The sequence below is a fragment of the Trichechus manatus genome, unplaced genomic scaffold, assembly GCF_000243295.1.
Source record: "Trichechus manatus latirostris isolate Lorelei unplaced genomic scaffold, TriManLat1.0 scaffold00053, whole genome shotgun sequence".
Taxonomy (NCBI): Eukaryota; Metazoa; Chordata; class Mammalia; order Sirenia; family Trichechidae; genus Trichechus; species Trichechus manatus.
Window position 1 is genome coordinate 16,125,316 of NW_004443989.1, and position 21,083 is coordinate 16,146,398.

At 38.4% G+C, this 21,083-nt stretch overlaps 1 pseudogene; it reads left to right on the forward strand.

Moving 5' to 3' along the window:
* Positions 1 to 11,992: 11,992 nt before the first annotated feature.
* LOC101342414 (ATP-dependent Clp protease ATP-binding subunit clpX-like, mitochondrial) overlaps positions 11,993 to 21,083 on the forward strand; it is a 67,287-nt pseudogene continuing 58,196 nt past the window's right edge.

The window sequence follows — 21,083 nt, forward strand, 5'->3', positions numbered from 1 at the left end:
AAACATAAACTCTTGTCCCATGAGAAACGCCCTTTGCCTTTGATAGGGACACATCTAAGTTCTTCTTCTGACCCTTCTTTCAGGAACATAGTATTTGACATCATCATCTTTTTTGATTCTATTATACAGTTGGGTGGCACTTGGGAGGACATTGGAGCAGAGCATATTATATGGGGCATACTGCTCCAGGGACAACAAATATGGGGTCATTTCCAAGCTCAGCCCCTTGAGAGTTGAATGATCTTTGCAAGATCACTCGACTCCTTTCTGGTGGCTCCTTACCTCTAGAATGGGCCCTGTGAATAGCTACCAACCTTGGATTTAGGGGAACATGGAGCTCTGGTGGCACAGTAATTAAGAGTTATGGCTTCTAACCAAAATGTCGGCAGTTCGAATCCACACCAAAAGGTCAGCAGTTCGAATCCACCATCCTCTCTTTGGAAACCCTATGGGGCAGATCTACTCTGTCCTATACATCACTATGTGTTGGAATTGACTCAAGGGCAATGGATTATGTGGATGATAATTCTTCTGGTAGGATATACATAAAGTTTATATTCAGTAACAGTAAATCATTATTCATAACCATGAAGCACCTGTATTCTTACCTGCTGCTACTCCTAGCACAGATCTGAGAAGATTCTCTTTGCACCTCAATCTTCCTGGGCTCTGGCCTGAAGGAGGATCATGAAGTGTGTCAATATCTCCTCTACTTTTGTGATTCCTTATTCTCAGCTGGAACCTACCTGCACAGTTCTGTGTGTGGGCTTTGCATAAATGATCACTTGGGTAAGTAAAGATTTTCTAGAATGTATTATTAGTATGAGTTCATGTTAGTGTTTGTGTGTCAAATGTTTCTGCTTGTGTGTACGTGTGCTGAACATTAAAGAGAAGTTTCCATGCAACTTGATAAAACAAAAGTATAAATGCTTAGACTAGGAAAGAATCCCCACGTATGTAGAAATGTAAGAAGGCTGTATGGTGAGATGCTGTGAGCAGGTTAAAATGACAAAAATAAGAAAAAAAAAAACTCTTTGAGTCCTTGGAGCTCTCCCTTTTCCACACCATGACCCAGGTGGCCAGTTTCTCTGGGAGGCCCGAAACTGGGTTGTGCATCCCATCTACTACCACAAATATCCAAATAAGAAGTCACTTAGTTAAGCCGAACCCCACAGACAGCTGTTCTAGGATTGTTGCACAGGAGACTAGATGATCTCAAGATCTGTGTGAGTCCTGTCACATGCTTTCTCCTAAATAGGTACTTTTCAGAGGGAAGACTGTGTGAAGTGAGGCACTGGTGAAGGAGGCTGTAGGGAATTCCATGGATGTACGTCCTATGTAAGAAAGCACAGGCAGAAAAGACAAATTCATGAACTGTATAAATGTCATCACTCTGAGGACACTCTGCTGAAGTCCAAACAGCACATTTTATGTGTAAAGTACTTCTACCATCTCTCTGTTCATGTATTTAATATGAGGCTGGTGTTTGTTCAGGTTAATTCAGTAGGCTACATTCCTGTTTATATTGTATGTGTAATGCAACTTTATTGTGATCAGAGTTACCCATATGGAGATGATCTAATGAAATTCCACCAAATCCTCTATTCTCACCATGTAACAGAATCAAGACAGGCCTGCATGAATCTTCCCATAAAGCCTAACACAGGGACAATGAGATACTTCCTCTAAAGCTCCCATTTTCTATGACATTCAATGGTACGTAGAGAGAGGATTTAAAAAAAAAAAAAATCTCTATACTTCAAAGTTACCTTCTAATTCTAGAGTCAGAATAAAAAAGGATTTCTCTGGATGTTGTTATTTGTGGGATTAGAAGAAATCCTAGACAGTGATAGGAACCTCCCCTATCCTCCCCTGAATCTGCCCCTAGAGGGGCACTGAGCTCAATGGGTCCTAAGGACTCCCTGCTTACAGCCTTCTATCACTTTCAGGTGAAGTGTTTGCTGGACTCCCACTATCTTACCCCCACTGTGGGTCTGACAGAGCAGTATCTTCTCTGGTCATAAGCATCCAGGCTACTGATCAGGGTTGGTACCTGTAGCTGTCTTTCCAGGTGTCCTGGCCATGGACAGATGAGCTACATTTGTGGTCAGCACAGCTATTATAGCTGAGCATCCACTGCAGTCCCATGCCAGGCTCCTCTCTGATCCATCTTAGTCAGCAGACATCAAAGCTGCACACTGTGCTCTCTAGCTACTGGTCTTTCATGGTGCTTCAGGAAACAATTCAATGGGTAAGAACAAATGTTTTTTGGAGAGAAGAGTAAACTCAAACCCTGAAAGGAAACCACAGATAACACAAGAAACATCCCTCCCTAGCTTCTTTCCTCACCAAGTCCAGCAGCTGATGGGTACTGAGCGCCCCTTGTTGGTAAGTCCCATCCTTGCAGGAAGTTTGTGTCTGTGCTCACAATGACTTCCTCTCACTGTAGGTCCCCCAGCGTTCTCAGGATACGCATTTGCAGTGTGTTATTCGAGTTGTCCCTGGAGATGTTGAACCAATCATTCACTGAGCCTATGTAGTGTGTGTAACTTCCATCATACCATATGAGTGTGTGTGTGTGTGTGTGAGTGAGTGACAAGAATTTCATGTCACGCAACAGAATCATAATTTTTCTTTATAGTGTCTTAAATTAAGTACGCAGCCGTGGGATACTGACTGCAAAGAACGTAGAGAACAAAGTGTGTATGTATATGTGTCAGCAAAAATGAGATGTGAACGTTTGACACAGTAACCACAACAATGGACCCACACATACAAATGATCATAAAGATGGAATCCTCATGATCTATGTGTGTGTGCATGTGTGGTGTGTGTATGTGTGTGTGCGTGTGTACAGGCACTGAGGGTTGAAGAGAAGTTTAACAAAAATGACTTAATAATATATATACACACAAATATAAATGTATATATGTATACATATATATGCATATGTATGTTTATATATATATAAACCTAACCCGTTACTGTTGAGTCGATTCTGACTCCTAAGCACCCCGTAGGACACAGCAGAACTGCCCATAGGATTTCCAAGGAGTGCCGGGAGAATTTGAACTGCCGACCATTTGGTTAGCAGCTGTAGCTCTTAACCACTTCCCCATCCAAGTTTCCATATATATACACGCATACATATATAATGATGTGTTATATTGTATTATATTGTATTGTATTATATTTTATTATATTGTATTATAAAACATATATAAAATAAAGAAGGAGTTAACTGAAACTTTGCAGGATTTCCAGGATTCATTCACTCCTGCAGCATGCCAGCGGGTGTTCTGAGCATGTGCAAGAACAGTGGAGGAATTTATTATCAGAGAGCTAGTGACTTCCACAGTGTGTATTTAGGAGGCAGCATGAGCAGAAGTTGTCCTCTCTGCTGTATTTAGGAAAAGAGAGTGGAAGGGGTGTGGGAGTCACAGCTGCAGCTTCCTAGAAGAGATTGGAAGGTGGGGATTTTGTAGGTGGAAGAGAGTATTCTAGGAAGAGCATTAGCTGCTGAACTTGGTTTGTGGCAGTGGTCACAATGAAGAGAAGTAAACTCAGTCGTCACATATGGAGGATATAAAATTAAAGGAGTTTCTTGTTTCATTCCATAGAGTATGGGGAAAGTTTGTCAGAGACTAAGACATAAAACACCAGGACCCCAACAGACTTTGAGGAATGTTGTTGTTCGCTGTCATGAAGTTGTCTACAACTAATGGAGACTGTATGTACAATAGAAAGAAACGTTACCCAGTCTTCGTGCTCATTTGTATGTTTGGGTCCACTGTTGTGGTTATTGTGCCAATCCGTCACACCTTATTTTTGCTGACCTTCTACTTAACCTTCGTTTTTACTGACTCTTAACAAAAAATGTCGTTTTCTAGTGACTGCTATGTCTTTCCTGATGAACATGGAAGGTACAAGCCATTAAAATGGTGTTTCAGCTTCATGTAAGATGGTTAAAGGGCAAGAATGAAACACAACCCCTTATATTGAATATTCTGTTAACAGAAGTTTATATTATAGTATGACTGCAACAGTGTAGAAAAAACACAAGTCTTTGCATGATGCTAAAGTTTAGATTGAGGATTAAAATTTAATGAAAGAGTGTTGATAATAGAACTCTGAAAATTTTAATAATTAAAAATTGAATTGAATCTCTCGCCTGAGTTAATCCTTTTAAGATGAGAGAAACTAAGAAGCTACAGAAAAGAAACAATAACGATCCTTGCATAAGATATTTGTTAAAGGTAAGGAAACCAGGGTTAAAAGGAAACCTTGGCCTTCCACTGCATCTGCTCCTGACATGGCCTCTGTGCTCTGTGCATCAAGAGCTCCCCCTGCAGCCCATTCTCCTTCCTGCAGGGAAGTGTATGTCTGGGCTCACATTGACTTTTCCTCACTGTGCCTGTGGTACAGTAATACAGGCTCTTGTGTTCAGATTTCAGGTTGAACATTTTAAGAGAGACGGCACTGAAAGTGTTGTCCCTAGTGATTTTGAATCTTACTTGAACTGATGGAGAGTAATACTGATTTTTTTTTTCCACCTGAATTACTCATTCTTGCCACCCACCCAAGCCCCACCCTGGATCCTGGCTGACCCACTGCATGCCATAGTCAGTGAAGTTGAATCCAGAGGCTTTGTAGGAGAAGCTCAGATAAGCTCCAGGCTGACTAAAATCTTCCCCTGACTCCACCACCTGAACATCACACAAGGTACATGCACACAGAGAACACACGCTAATAACAGTCTCATATGGAGCAGTCACAGCTGACCTGATGCAAGAGGGGCATTACTTTTGACAGTGTTGAGAAGGGAATCCCAGATAAGTGCAACACTTACAGTGTGGACACTGAGGATGGAAACAGACTGGGACACATCGTCAAGGACTCGGAGACCCAAGGGAACAGCTGCTTTTCATGAGCAGAGAAGGTGCCACATTTGCATATCTGTCTCCCTGTGGACATATATAAGCCACTTATCAGTGTTTGTCTGTCCCTGCCTCTGGATTTCAGAGAAAGCATGTGGGAAGAGATTCCTGGAACTTGATGCTCAGGGTTACTCTTTCTGTTGCCCATTCTTCTTGTGAAATTTGGACACTGTCTGGGTACCTTTGTGGTATGAACTCTTATCACCAATTAAGTCCTGGAAGGACACGAAAACGAAAATTGCACACAGGAAACAAATATTTGACTCCAGTATGTGCATCCTTCAGAGCTATGAACTACTGCTCTCTTCAAGAAGACAAAGTGGTGAGAGTGAAAAGAAACACAGATCTGTGCATTTTCAGGCCAGGACTACATGGTTTTGAATGTCCTGAGCTCAGGTTGTCACCTTGTCCCGTAACAGCCCAGGGTTATGTCACTCCACGTGCTTCTCTGTGCACCATTCCCTATGCATTGTAGGGAGATGATGAATATGTTGTCTGTGTCTGGGGAAATAATCTGAGTGACTTCTCATGCCAAAGTTGGATCTGCCCTTAATGTTGTTACCCTTGTCTCTCTCTCTACAAGAGTGGCCCAAGGGTTAGAGAGACCATCTCATATCTGGGAACACGTGACCTGGAATGACATCCACGTTTGGTGTGATGACTGCTGAGATCTTCCCTCAGATCATCGCAAAAGGTACATTTATGTCCCCATCATAACTTTAATTCCATAGACTGCAGGTTATTAATAATAATAAAAAATTATAGACTTAGACGTCTGATGCACCTAGATACAGAAATCGAAAGGAAATATTAGTAAACCAAATACAATTGCATACAAGATAATATATTACAACAAAGTGCTGTTTATTAAAATGATGTTAATGTGCTTTTAGCTTAAAAATTCAACAGACCCAAATCACCTGTCTTAGTTTTCTAGTGCTGTTATAAGAGAAATACCACAAGTGGATAGCTTTAATAAACAGAAGTTTAGTCTTTCACAGTCTAGGTTACTAGAAGTCCGAATTCAGTGCACCTGCTCCATGGGAAGGCTATCTCTCTCTTGGCTCTGGAGGAAGGTCTTTGTCACCAATCTTTCCCTGGTCTAGGAGCTTCTCAACACAGGGACACCGGATAAAAAGAACATGCTCCACTTCTGGCTCTTCTTGCTCAGTGGTAATGAGGTTCGTCTCTCTCTGCTCCCTTCTCTCTTTTATATCTCAAAAATGATTGACTCAAGATTTAATCTAATCCTGTAGATTGTGTCCTACCTCACTGATATAACTTCCTCTAATCCTGCCTCATTAACATCATAGAGGTTAAGATTTAAAAAAATAGGATAATTACATCAGATTACAAAAAGAAGGACTACCTCTCAATATTGGGAATCAAGGCCTAGCCAAGTTGATACATATTTTGGGGGTATATAATTCAATTCATAACATCATCTAAATAAGAAAACATGCTTATAATCATCAAAGAAGATGCTTTCGTTAATATAATAAAGAGTATCTACAAACAAAGGACGTAAGAGTTAAAGATAAATGATTAAGAATCTCTTAGAAATCTTGAAGAAGAGTTAGAATTTTGTTCTACGTTATTCTCCAGCTCTGTCCAGGACCCTCTATTGTGATTCCTAGGACAGTCACTTATGGTAGTTGGGCACCACCTAGTTGTGCTAGACTCAGTCTGGTGGAGGCTATGGTAGTTGTGGTCTATTAGTTATGTTGACTAATCTTTCCTTTGTGTCTTTGGTTTTCTTCATTCTCACTTGCTCCAGAAAGGGTGAGACCAAAGGAGTATCTCAGATGGCTGCTCACTAGATTTTAAGACCCCAGACACAACTCACCAATGTAAAATGGAGAATATTTTATTTATAAACTATGCTGTGCGGATTAAGCTAGATGCTCCCAGAGACCATAATCCCCACAGCCCTCAGCCCAGTAGTTTGGTCCCTCAGAGAGTTTGGATGTGTCTATGGCGCTTTCATGATCTCGCCTTGGACAAGCTGTGCTGACTTCCCAATTATTCTGTACTATCTTACCCTTCAACAAAGTTACCACTTATCTATGGCCTATTTAGTGTTTTTACATTCCCCCGTAACCTCCTCCTTAATAATCAAATACTATTTATTCTTGTGTGTAAACCTTCCCATGAGTTTTTATACTAGTGGTCTACTTTTGTGATTGGCATATTTTTATTTCATTCAGCATCATGCCATCCAGATGAATCCTTGCTGTGAGATGCTTCCCAGATTCATCATTGTTCTTTATCGTTGCATAGTACTCCATTGTGTGTACGTATCATATTTTGTTTATCCATTCATCTGTTGAATGAACATCTAGGGTCTTTCCATCTTTTTGTTATTGTGAATAATCCTGCATGAACATGGGTATTCATATGTCTATTTATGTGATGGCTGTTATTTCTCTAGGATATATTCCTAGGAGTAGGATTGATGGATCATATGGTATTTCTATTTCTAGCTTTCTAAGGAAGAGATATATCGTTTTTCAAAATGGTCATAGCATTTTTCATTCCCACCAGCAGTGCATAGAATTTACAGTCACCTGGGGGCCTCTCCAACATTTGTTATAATCTGGGTATATATATATATATATATATACCGGTAATGCCGAGCAGAGATGGTATCTCCTTGAGGTTTTGAATTGCATTTCTCTAATAGTGATCACCATCCGTTCCTTATATGTCTGTTAGTCGCTTGAATGTTTTCTTTGGTGAAGTGACTCTTCATTGCCTTTGCTCATTTTTAATTGGATTATTTACGTTTTTGTTGTAGAGGTGTTCGATTTGCCTGTAGATTTTATAGATTAGAACATTTTCCAATTTGTCATAGTGCAAAGTTGTTTTACTCTTTTGGTGAATTCTTGTGATGAGCATAAGTGTTTAATTTTTAGAAGACCCCAATTATGTTGCTTACCTTCAGGAGTTTGTGTGTTGTCATTTATGGTTTGTATCCTGTTAATGCCGTGTATTAGGGACTCTAGTGTTGATCCTATTTCTCTTCTACTATCTTTATCATTTTTGGTTTTATATTTAGGTATTTGATCAATTTTTGAATTTTTTTTGTGTATTGTTTGAGGTATGAATTCTGTTTCTTTTTTTTTTTGCAGATGGGCATCCAGTTTTCCAGCACCATTTGTTAAAAATAATGTGTTTTCCCCATTTTATGGACTTTGTGCCCTTGTCAGAGATCAGGTGACCTTATGTGGATGGATTTACATCTGAGTTCTCAATTCTGTTCCAATGGCCAATGTATCTGTCGTTTCACCAGTACCAAGCTATTCTGACTACCGTGGCTGTATAGTAGATTCTAAGGTCAGATAGTTCGTGTCCTACTACTTTATTATTCTTCTTCAGTAGTGCTTTACTTATCTGGGCCTCTTCCCTTTCCCTACTAAATTAAGGATTAGTTTTTCCAACTCTTAAAGAACGCTTTTAGTAATTGAATGGGAATTACACTGTATTTGTACATTGCTTTTGGTAGAATTGACATTTTCACAATGTTGAGTCTCCCTATTCATGAGCTTGGTATGTTTTTCCATATATGTAGATTTCTTTTGGTTTCTTGCGGTAGTGTTTTGTAGTTTTCTTTGTATAGATCTTTTAAGTCCTTGGTTAGATTTACTCCTAAGTATTGTATTTTTTAGGGGCTGTTGTAAATGATAATCTTTTCCTGATTTTCTTTTGTTGTTCTCTTTATTGGTGTATAGGAATCTAACTGATTTTTGCAAGTTTATCTCGTATCCTGCTACTCTTCTCAATCTTTATATTACTTTCAGTAGTTTTCTCCTGGAGTCATTTGAGTTTTCTATGTTTAATATCATATGATACCAAATAGGGACAGTTGTACTTCTTCATTACCAATTTGGATTCCCTTTATTATTTTTTTCCTTGCCTTACTGCTCTAGCTAGGACTCCCAGCACAATGTTAAATAGGAGTGGTGATAAATGGAATCATTGTCTTCTTCCTGGTCTCAAGGAGAATTTTTCTACCTCCGTCCATTAAGAATTATGTTTGGGCCTCAATACAACCGTAAAGAGACAGAGAGTGAAGAATGCATTAAAAAAAAAAAATCCATCAATATCCTGTCTACAAGAGACACAATTAAGAAACAAAAGTGTCAATTTATTTAAAATCGAAAGTTGGAAAAAATATATCAAGTAAACAATGACCAAAAACGCAGGAGTGACAATACTGGTCTCAGATAAAATAGACTTTAAAACAAAATCTACCATAAAAGACAAAGAAGAACACTATATAATGATTAAGTTGACAAGTCATTATGAAGACACAACCATAATAAACATCTGCACACACATTGACAGGGTCCCAAATTACATAAAACAAACTTTAACAGCACTGAAAAGAGAAATCGACAGTTCCACAATAATAGCAGGCGACTTCAACACACCACTCTCTGTAAAGGACAGAACATACAAAAAGAAACTCAATAAAGATACAGAAAATCTAAAGGGCACCATCAGATAACTTGACCTCATACAAATATACAGAACACTCCTACCTACAGTTGCAAAATACACGTTTTTTTTTTCCCAAAGCACATGGAACTTTCTCCAGAATAGACCAAGTCTTAGACCACAGAGCAATACTCAAGAAGATCTAAAACGTTAAGATTATACAAAGTATCTTCTCTCAGCACACCACCATCAAGGTAGAAATTAACAACAGAAGGAGCAAAGAAAAAAATCAATTACATGGAGACTGAATAACACCCTGCTTACACATCACTGGGTAATAGAAGAAATAAGAGATGGAATCAAAAATTCCTAGAATCAAACTAAAAAGAAAACTCATCAAACCAAAACATTTGGACACAGCAAAGGCAGTCCTCAGATGACAATTTTTAGCAATAGACGCACACATCTAAAAAGAAGAAAGGGACAAAATCAAAACATTAACTACACAACTCAAACAAATAGAAAAAGAACAGCAAGCAAAGCCCACAGCAACCAGAAGAAATGAAATAATAAAGATCAGAATAGAAATAAATGAAATAGAGAATAGAAAAACAATAGAAAGAATTAACAAACCACAAGATGGTTCTTGGAAAGAATCAACAAACTGCAAGCCGGTTCTTGGGGAGAATCAACAATCACTGGCCAGACTAACAAAAGAAAAACAGGAGAGGTTACAAATAACCCATATAAGAAATGAAATGGGGGTACATTACAACAGAGACCCAACTGAAATAAAGAGGATCATAAGAGAGTATTATGAAAAAAAAAAAAAACACAACAAATTTGAAAACCTAGAGAAAATGGATAAATTTCTAGAAACACACTAACTGCCCAAACTATCAGAAAGTAATCTTGAAAATCTGAAAGACCCATAACAAGAGAAGAGATTAAAAAGGTAATTAAGAAAACTTGCAACAAATAAAAAGCTCTAGCCCAGATGGCTTGACTGGAGAATTCTACCAAACATTCAGAGAAGAGCTTGTACCCATACTACTCAATCAATTTCAGAACATAGAAAAAGAAGTAACACTTCCGAATAAATTCTATGAAGCCAGCATAACCCTGATACCAAAACCAGGGAAAGACACCACAAAAAAAAAAAAAAAAAAAAATTCAGACCATTATCTCCATGAATATAGATGCAAAAATTCTCAACAAAATTCTAGCGATTAGAATTCAGCATCATATTAAAAAGATAATACACCAGAACCAAGTAGGATTCATACCAGGTATGCAAGGATGGTTCAACAATAGAAAATCAATCAATGTAATCCACCACATAAATAAAAAGAAAGAAAAGAATCATACAATAATCACAAATGACAGAGAAAAGACATTCAACAAAGGGCAAAACCCATTCCTGATAAAAACTCTCAATAAAATAGGTATAGAAGGGAAATTTCTCAACATAGTAAAGGGCATCTATGCAAAACCAACAGCCAACACCATTCTTAATGGAGAGTGGCTGAAAACATTCCCCTTGAGAACAGGAAAAAGACAAGGATGCCCTTTATCTCCACTCCTATTTAACATTGTGCTGGAAGTTCTAGCTAGAGCAATAAGGCAAGAAAAAGAAATAAAGCACATCCAAAATGGTAATGAAAAAGTTAAACTGTCCCTGTTTGTGGATGATATGATACTATACATAGAAACCCCTAGAGACTCCATGAGAAAACTACTGGAACTAATAGAAAGATTTAGCAGAGTAGCAGGATACAAGATAAACATACAAAAATCAGTTGGACTCCTATACACCAGTAAAGAGAACTATGAAAAGGACATCATTAAAACAATACCATTTATAATAGCATCTAAAAAATAAAATAGTTAGGAATAAATCTAACCAGGGATGTAAAGGGCCTATACAAAGAAAACTACAAAACACTACTGAGATAAACTCAAAGGGATATACATAAATGGAAAAACATACTATGCTTATAGATAGATAGACTTGACAGAGTGAAAATGATAATTCTACCCAAAGCAATTTACAGAAACAGTGCAATCCTATCCAAATACCAACAACATTATTTAAAGAGATGGAAAAACTAATCATTAACTTTATATGTGAAGGGATGACACTCCGACTAAATACAGAACTAATGAAGAAGAAGAGTAAAGTAGGAGGACTCACACTACCTGACCTCAGAACCTACTATTCTTCTACTGTAGTCAAAACAGCCTGGTACTGTTACAATGAGAGATACATTCACAAATGGAATGGAATTGAGAACGCAGAAGTAAATCCATCTACCTTCAGTCTCCTGATATTCAATAAGGGCCCAAAGTCCATCAAATGGGGAAAACGCTGTCTTTTTAACAAATGATGCTGGCAAAACTGGATATCATCTGCAAAAAAATGAAACAGGACCCATACCTCACACCATATACAAAAGCTAATTCAGAAGAGGGAGGGGCTAAGATGATGGAGGAGTCAAACAGCTTTCCATATCCCGCTTACAACAGAGACCTGGAAAAACAAGTGATCGATTGTATATGAATATCTAGGAGCCCTGAACAAGGCAAAGTTGAGGAATCGCACTGCGTGCTGGGCGATGAGGGAGTTGGTTCTGAAGAAGCGAGAAGTGCCAGTACGGACGTGGCTGGAGCCTCAGATCTTCAGCCCAGACTGGCGCCGAAGTACGCAGTGAAGCAGGCACTCAGCTCCTTATGCACACTCGGGAGGAAGCTTCCACATCGAGAGAGATGTGGCAGCAAAAATTCTGCTTTGACACTCCAAACCAGTGAAAACCAGCTCCCAAGTGGTTAAAGATAAGTGCATGTGTGCGGCCTTTCGCAGGGATTAAAAAAAAAAAAAACTATTTGGGAAAATCCTCTCCCCCTTTCACCTCCTCCCTACCCAGTCTAAACTAGTCCAGCTGGCTTCTGAAGACTCTGAGTTCCCTGGGCTAGAAGTAGATCCCATAAAGCACCATGACCCATTCTCCTAGCCTTGGAGACGGTGCAAATAAACTACACTCTCCCCTAAGCCAGGAACACAGGGTTGGCACATCTCCTTTGCTAGACACAGGCATAAGGGTACCGCAGACTTTGAGTGATTTCCACCCCTGTATAGACTTGTGTGGACCCATCTGAACAGTGTAAGCCCTCACTACCACAGTACAACAGGGTAAACGCCTGACGTCTAACTTCAATTGTTTCAGCTGTGAAGTGGCAGATTTGTGACACTTGACACAGCCCTGCCCTTCAAGCAGACACTTTTACCGGTCTGCACCAGGGGCTTGAGGACTGGTGGCTCCACCTACGCCACCTAGTCACCTGCTACAGGGGTCCAAGAAGAAGTGGTGCCCACAAGTCTTTACAGCCAACAGAATAGGGTACAGATAGCCTGGATACAAAACTCACCTACTTACTCGTTCTAGAGAATAGGGACATGCTTTCATTTCAGACACTCAGGGGTAGCCGTCAGCCCTTGCCTTGCTCAGTGCATGACCTCCTACTGCAACCAGATACCTGTGCCTACACCAATCACTCATGCTTCTCTAAGACTGTAGGTGAGAACCTGTAACACACTTTGTGACTGACTGACTGGACACCTGAGATGAATCCATACAAGAAAATTTAACCGACTCTTGTGTACATATACTTAGTTACAGAACTAACTACCTGGGGACAGGACGATAGAGCTTCAAAGGCGCCAATACTCAAACAATCACACCTGAACAGCTTATTTGGGAATATCAAAGCAAAACAAAACAAGAAGGTAGGACACAATAAGCAAATATAAATAAAAGTATAACTTATTGATGGCTCGGACACCACAGTCAATAAATCACATAAAGAGGCGGTCCATGATGGCTTCAGCAAGCTCCGAAAATAAAGAATCAATAAATTCTCTGGAGGAAGAGAACTTCTTGGAATTACCAGAGGCAGAATACAAAAGATTGACATACAGGACTCTTCTAGAAATTAGAAAGGAAATGTATCAAATTGTAGAGACAGCCAAATAACACACAGACAAAATAGTAGCGGAACTTAAAAAAGTTATTCAAGAACATAATGCCAAATTTAATAGGTTGCAAGAATCCATAGAGAGACAGCAATCAGAAATCCAGAAGATTAAAAATAAAATTTCAGAATTAGACAACTCAACAGAAGGTCATAGGAGCAGAATTGAGGCAGTAAAAGTCAGAATTAATGACATTGAAGATAAAGCACTTGAGGACTACTTATTTGAGGAAAAGTCAGATAAAAGAATTAAAAAGAATGAAGAAATTCTAAGAGTTATGCGGGACTCTATCAAGAGAAATAACCTACGGGATATTGGAGTACCAGAAACGGGGGGATAACAGAAAATACAGAGAAAATTGTTGAATATTTTTTGGCAGAAAACTTCCCTGCTATCAAGAAAGATGAGAAGATATCTATAGAAGATGCTCATCAAACCCCCAATAAGGTAGACCCCAAAATAAAGTCAACTAGATATGTTATAATCAAACTTACCAGATCCAAAGATAAAGAGAGAATTTTAAGAGCAGCTAGGAATAAAAGGAAAGTCATCTACAAAGGAGAGTCAATTAGAATAAACTTGGATTACTCATGAGAACCCAGGCAGGCAAGAAGGCAATGGGATGACATATATAAAGCCTTGAAGGAGAACAACTGCCAGCCAAGAATTATATACCCAACAAAACTATCTCTCAAACATGATGGCAAAATTAGGACATTTCCAGATAAACAGAAGTTTAGGGAATTTGCAAAAACCATACCAAAATTAGAAGAAATAATAAAGGGAGTCCTCTGGTTAGAAAATCAATAACATCAGATAACAACTCAAGACTAGAACACTGGACAGAGCAACCAGATATTGACTCAGATAGGGAAGTCGAAAATACATCAAAGGTATAACATTGAAAATAGGGCAACAGAGATATCAATATGTAAAAAAGGACAAAATTAAAACAAAACGGAGGGACTTAAAAAATGCAGACTTACGTTTTTCATACGGAGGGGATGTCAAGGCTTTATAAAGAAATAATAAACCAGTATAAACGTAGAAAAATAGGCATAAATATTAAGGTAGCCAGAAAGCAAACTAATAATCTTACAAATCAAAATTTAAAAAAAAAAACTAGAAAAATATAAAGACTCAGTAAACACAAAATCAACAAAAGTGAAAAAATACATAAAGAAAAATGACTCAGCACAGAAAATTAAAGGGAACAAAGGGAATTGTCAATAACACATAAAAAGAGACATCAGGATGACAACACTAAACTCGTACTTGTCAATAATTACCCCCGATGTAAACCGACTAAATGCACCAATAAAGAGACAGAGTGTGGCAGATTGGATAAAAAAAGTATGATCCATCTATATGCTGCCTACAAGAGACACATCTTAGACTTAAAAACACAAACAGGCAAAAACTCAAAGGATGAAAAAAAAATATCAAGAAAACAACACTCAAAAAAGAGCAGGAGTGGCAATATTAATCTCTGACGAAATAGTATCTAAAATAAAATCCATCACAAAGGATAAGGAAGGGCAATATATAATGATAAAATGGTCAATACACCAGGAGGACATAACTATATTAAATACTTACGTACTCAACGACAGGGCTCCAAAATACATTAAACAAACTCTAACAGCTCTGAAAAGACAGATAAACAGCCCCACAATAGTAGTAGGAGACTTCAAAATGCCAGTTTCGGTGAAGGACACAACATCCAGAAAGAAGTTCAACCAAGACACTGAAGAACTAAATGCTACAATGAACCAACTTGATCTCATAGACATATACCGAACACCGCACGCAACAGCAGCCAAGTATACTTTCTTTTCCAACGCACATGGAACATTCTCCAGAATAGACCACATATTAGGCCATAAAGCAAGCCTTAACAAAATTTGAAGCATTGAAGTATTACAAAGCATCTTTTCTGACTATAAAGCCATAAAAGTTGCAATCAACAACACAAAAAGCAAGGAAGAAAAAATCAAACACATGGAAACTGAACAACACACTGCTCAAAAACTACTGGTGAAAGAAGAAATTAAGGATGGAATAAACAAATTCATAGGATCAAACGAGAATGAAAACACATTCTACGAGAACCTTTGGGACACAAAAAAAGTGGTGGTCAGAGTTCAGTTTATAGCAATAAATGCACACATCCAAAAAGAAGAAAGGACCAAAATCAAAACATTAACCCTACAACTGGAACAAGTAGAAAGAGAGCAGAAAAGAAGCCCACAGGCACCAGAAGGAAGGAAATAATAAGAATTAGAGCAGAATTAAATGAAATAGAGAATAGAAAAAAATTGAAAAAGTTAACAAGTCCAAAAGCTGGTTCGTGATATACCACTGGCCAAACTGACAAAAGAAAAACAGGAGAGCAAGCAGATAATACTTATAAAAAATGAGACGGGTAATATCACAACAAACCCAACTGAAATTAAAAGAATCATAACAGAATATTATCAAAAGTTTTACTCTGGCAAATTTGAAAACCTAGAGGAAATGGACAAATTTCTAGAAACTCACTGGCTACCTAAACTAACACAAACAGAGGTAGAACAACTAAATAAACCCATAACAAAAGAAGAGAATGAAAAGGTTATTAAAAAAACTCCCAACAGCAAAAAAAAAAAAAACCCAGGCACAGGTGGCTTCACTAGAGATTCTACCAAACTTTCAGAGAAGAGATAACACCACTTCTACTAAAGGCATTTCAGAGCATAGACAAGGATGGAATACTCCCAAACTCATTCTATAAAGCCAGCATAACTGTGATACCAAAACCAGGTAAAGACACCACAAAAAAAGAAAATTACAGACCAATATCCCTCATGAACATTGATGCTAAAGTGCTCCAGAAAATTCTAGCAAATAGAATTCAGTAATTTATCAAAAAAACAATTCGCCATGATGAAGTGGGATTTATACCAGGTATGCAGGGGTGGTTCAATATTAGAGAAACAATCAACGTAATCCATCACATAAATAAAACAAAAGACAAGAACCACATGATCTCATGCAGAAAAGGCATTCGACAAAGTCTAACACCCATTCTTGATAAAAACTCTCAACAAAATAGGAATAAAAGGGAAATTTCTCAATATAATTAAGGGCATTTATACAAAGCCCACAGCAAACATCATCCTAAATAGAGAGACTTTGAAAGTTTCCCCCTTGAGAATGGGAACCAGACAAGGATGCCGTCTATCAACACTCTAACATTGTGCTGGAGGTTCTAGCCAGAGCAATTAGTCTAGAAAAAGAAATGAAGAGCATCCAAATCAGTAGGGAGAGAAGTCAAAGTATCTCTGGTTGCAGATGATATGACCTTATACATAGAAAACCCCAAAGAATCCACAAGAAAACTACTGGAACTAATAGAAGATTTCAGCAAAATTTCAGGATACAAGATAAACATACAAAAATCAGTTGGATTCCCTTAAACCAACAAACAGACCCTTAAAGAGGAAATCACCAAATCAATACCATTTACAATAGCCCCCAAGATGATAAAATACTTAGGAATAAATCTAACCAGAGACATAGAATATCTATGTGGAGAAAACTATAAAAAACTACTGCAGGAAACTAAAAGAGACTTGCATAGGAGGAAAAACATACCTTGCTCATGGATAGTTAGACTAAACATAATGAAAATATCAATTCTACCCAAAGCAATCTACAGATAGAATGCAATTGTCATCCAAATTACACCAGCATTTTTTAATGAGATGGAGAAACATATCTCCAACTTCATATGGAAAGAGAAGAGGCCCGAATAAAAAAATCATTACTCAAGAAGAAGAGAAAAGTGGAGGTCTCACACTAACTTATTTTAGAACCTATTATACAGACACGGTAGTCAAAACAGTCTGGTATTGGTACAACAACAGATATATAGACCAATGGATCAGAGTTAATAATTCAGACATAAGTTCACCCACGTATGTGCAGCTGATATTTGACAAAGGCCCAAAGTCTGTTAATTGGGGAAAACAGTCTCTTTAACAAGTGGTGCTGGCATAACTGTATATCCATCTGAAACAGACCCATACCTCACACCATGCCCAAAAACTAACTCAAACTGGATCAAAGTCTTAAATATAAAATCAAAAATGATAAAGATCATGGAAGAAAAAATAGAGACAACTCTAGGAGTCCTAATACATGGCATAAACACAATACGAACCATAAGTAACAATGCACAAGCTCCAGAAGAGAGACTAGATATATGGGAGATAAATCTAGATAAATCACTTATGCTCATCAAAAGACTTCACCAAAAGAGTCAAGACAACCTACAGACTGGGAAAAAAATTTTAGCTATGACAAATCCGATCAGTGTCTAATCTCTAAAATCTACAAGATTGTGCAAAATCTCAACAACAAAAAGACAAATAACCCAGTTAAACATAGGCAAAGTATATGAACAGGCACTTCACCAAAGAAGATATTCAGGCGGCTAACAGACTCATGAAGAAATGCTCACCATCATTAGCCGTTAGAGAAATGCAGATCAAAACTACAACGAGATATCATCTCACCCAAACAAGGCTAACACTAATCCAAAAAACACAAAATAATAAATGATGGAGAGGTTGTAGAGAGACTGGAACACTTATACCCTGTTTTTGGGAATATAAAATGGTACAACCACTTTGGAAATTGATTTGATACTTCCCTAAAAAGCTAGAAATAAATGTACCATAAGATCCAGGTATCCTGCTACTTGGAATATAGCCTAGAGAAACAAGAGCTGTCACACGAATAGATATATGCACACCCATGTTCATTGCAGCACCGTTCAAAATAGCAAAAAAGATGGAAACAACCTAGGTAGCCATCAACGAATGAATAGATAAACAAATTATGGTATATCCAGACAATGGAATGTTATGCAATGATAAAGAGCAAAGATGAAGCCGTGAAACATCGTATAACCTGGAGGAAGCTGGAACTTATTATGCTGAGTGAAGTTAGTCAGTCACAGAAGGACAAATACTGTATAAGACCACTATTATAAGAACTCATGAAAAGGTTTAAACACAGAAGAAAACATTCTTTGATGTTTATGAGTGTTGGGAGGGAGGGTGAGAGTTATTTGCTAACAAGATAGTAGATAAGAATAATATTAGGCGAAGGGAAGGACAGCACACACTATGGGGATGTCAGCACAACTGGACTAATCCAAAGCTAAGAAGTTTGCTGAAGACAATCAAATACCTTGAGAGACAGAGTAGCAGGGGTAGCGGTCTGGGGACCATGCTTTCAGGAGACATCTAGGTCAATTGGCATAACAAAGCTTATTAAGAATATTGTCTGCATCTTACTTGATTAGTGGAGTCTGGGGTCTTAAAAGCTTGCAAGCAGCCATCTAAGCTGCATCAATTGGTCCCAACGACCTGGAGTAAAGGAGAATGAAGAACTCCAAACACACAAGGAAAGTATTAGCCCAAGAGACAGAAAGGGCCACATAAACCAGACACTTCTTCAACCTGAGACCAGAAGAACTAGATAGTGCCCAGCTATCACCAGTAACTTCCCTGACAGGGAACACAACAGAGAGTCCCAAAGGAGAGGGAGAAATATGCAGAATTCAAATTCTAGTAGGAATACCAGAATTAAAGGTTTGACTGAGACTGAGGAATCCTTGCAATTATGGCCCCTAGTTTCTCTATCAGCCCTAACTAAAACAATTTCCGAGGCCAACTCTTCAGACAGGGACTGGACTTGACTGTGGGATATAAAGTGATACTTGTGAGGAGTGTGCCTCTTAGCTCAAGTAGATAGACCAAAGGGGCAGCTTCTTTTCGGAGGTGAGATGGGAACGCAGTGAGTGTTAGGAGGTGATTGAATGGTTATGGGGAATCAGGGGTGGAAAGGAGGTATGTGGGGTCGGCGAACGGGGTGAGCAATTAGGGTCACATAACAATGTATGCATAAAAATTTTGAATGGGAGACTAACTTGAAATGTAAAATTCATTTAAAGTACAACAATTAAAAAAAGCTAATTCAAAATGGATCAAAGACATAAGTATAAAGCCAAAAACTATCAAGTTCATACAAGAAAAAATAGGTTCAATGCTACAGGCCCTAATATACGGCATTAATGAGATACAAACCATAAATAACAACACACAAGCTCCAGAAGATTAGCTATATAACTGGGATCTTCTAAAAATTATACACCTATGCTCTTCAAAAGACTTCAGGAAAAGAGTAAAAGGAGAACTTACAGACCGGGAAAAAATTTTTCGGCATTACAAGTCAGACAAAAGTCTAATCTCTATAATCTACAAGAACACCCAACACCTCTACAACAAAAAGACAAATAATCCATTTAAAAAATGGGCAAAGGAAATGAACAAACACTTCAGCAAGTAAAACATTCAACTTGCCAACAGACACATGAGGAAATGCTCACAATCACTAGTCATTAGACACATGTAAATAAAAACCACAGTGAGATATCACTTCGGCATTAGTGGCACGAATCAAAAATACTGGAAGTAACAAACGGTGGAGAGGCTGCGGGAAGATTGGAAGTCTTATGCACTGTTGGTGGTAATGTATAATGATACAACATTTCTGGAAAATCATATGGCACTTCCTTAGAAAGCTAGAAATAGAAATACCATACAATCCAACACCCCACTCCTAGGAATATATCCTACAGAAATAAGAGCCGTCACACGAATAGATACATGCACACCCATCTTCATTGCAGCATTGTTCACAACAGCAAAAAGATGGAAACAACATAGATACCCATCAACAGATGAATGGATAAACAAATGTGGTACATACACACAATGGAGCATTATGCAAGGGTAAAGAACAATGATGAATCTGTGAAGCATCTTATAAAATGGATGAAACTGAAGGACATTATACTAAGTGAAATAAGTCAATCACGAAAGGACAAATATTGTATGAGACCTCTATTGTAAGAACTCATGAAAAAGTTTACAAACAAAAGTAACAATATTTGTTGGTTATGAGGGATGGGAGGGGTGGGGGGAAATACTAAACAGACAATAGATAAGCAGTAACTTTGGTGAAGTGTAAGACAGTACACAATACTGGGGAAGCCAGCACAATTTGTACAAGAAAGGTCATGGAAGCTCCACAGACACATCCATACTCCCTGAGGGACTGAAATGCTGAACAGAGGGCTGTGGAGACCTTGGTCTCTGGGAACATCTAGCTCATTTGGCATAACACAGTTTGTAAAGACATTGTTCTGCACTCTACCTTGGTGAGTAGTGTCTGTGGTATTAAAAGCTTGTGAGCAGCCATGTAAGATACTTCACTGGGTTCACCCTTTTCAGATAAAGGGAGAATGAAGAGAACAGGATACAAGGAAAAGTTTAGTCCAAAGGACTAATGGACCACAGCTACCAATGCCTCTACCAGACTGAGTCTAGTACAGCTAGATGGTGCCCGGCTACCACCACTGACTGCTCTGACTGGGATCACAACAGAAGGTTCTGGAAAGAGCTAGAGAATTATGTAGGACAAAAATTCTAACACAAAAAGGACCAGATTTACTGAACTGAGAGAGACTGGAGAAACCCCAAGGGTATGGCACCCGGACACGCTTTTAGCTCAGTGGTGAAGTCACTTCTGAGGTTCACTGTTCAGCCAGGGATTGGACAGCC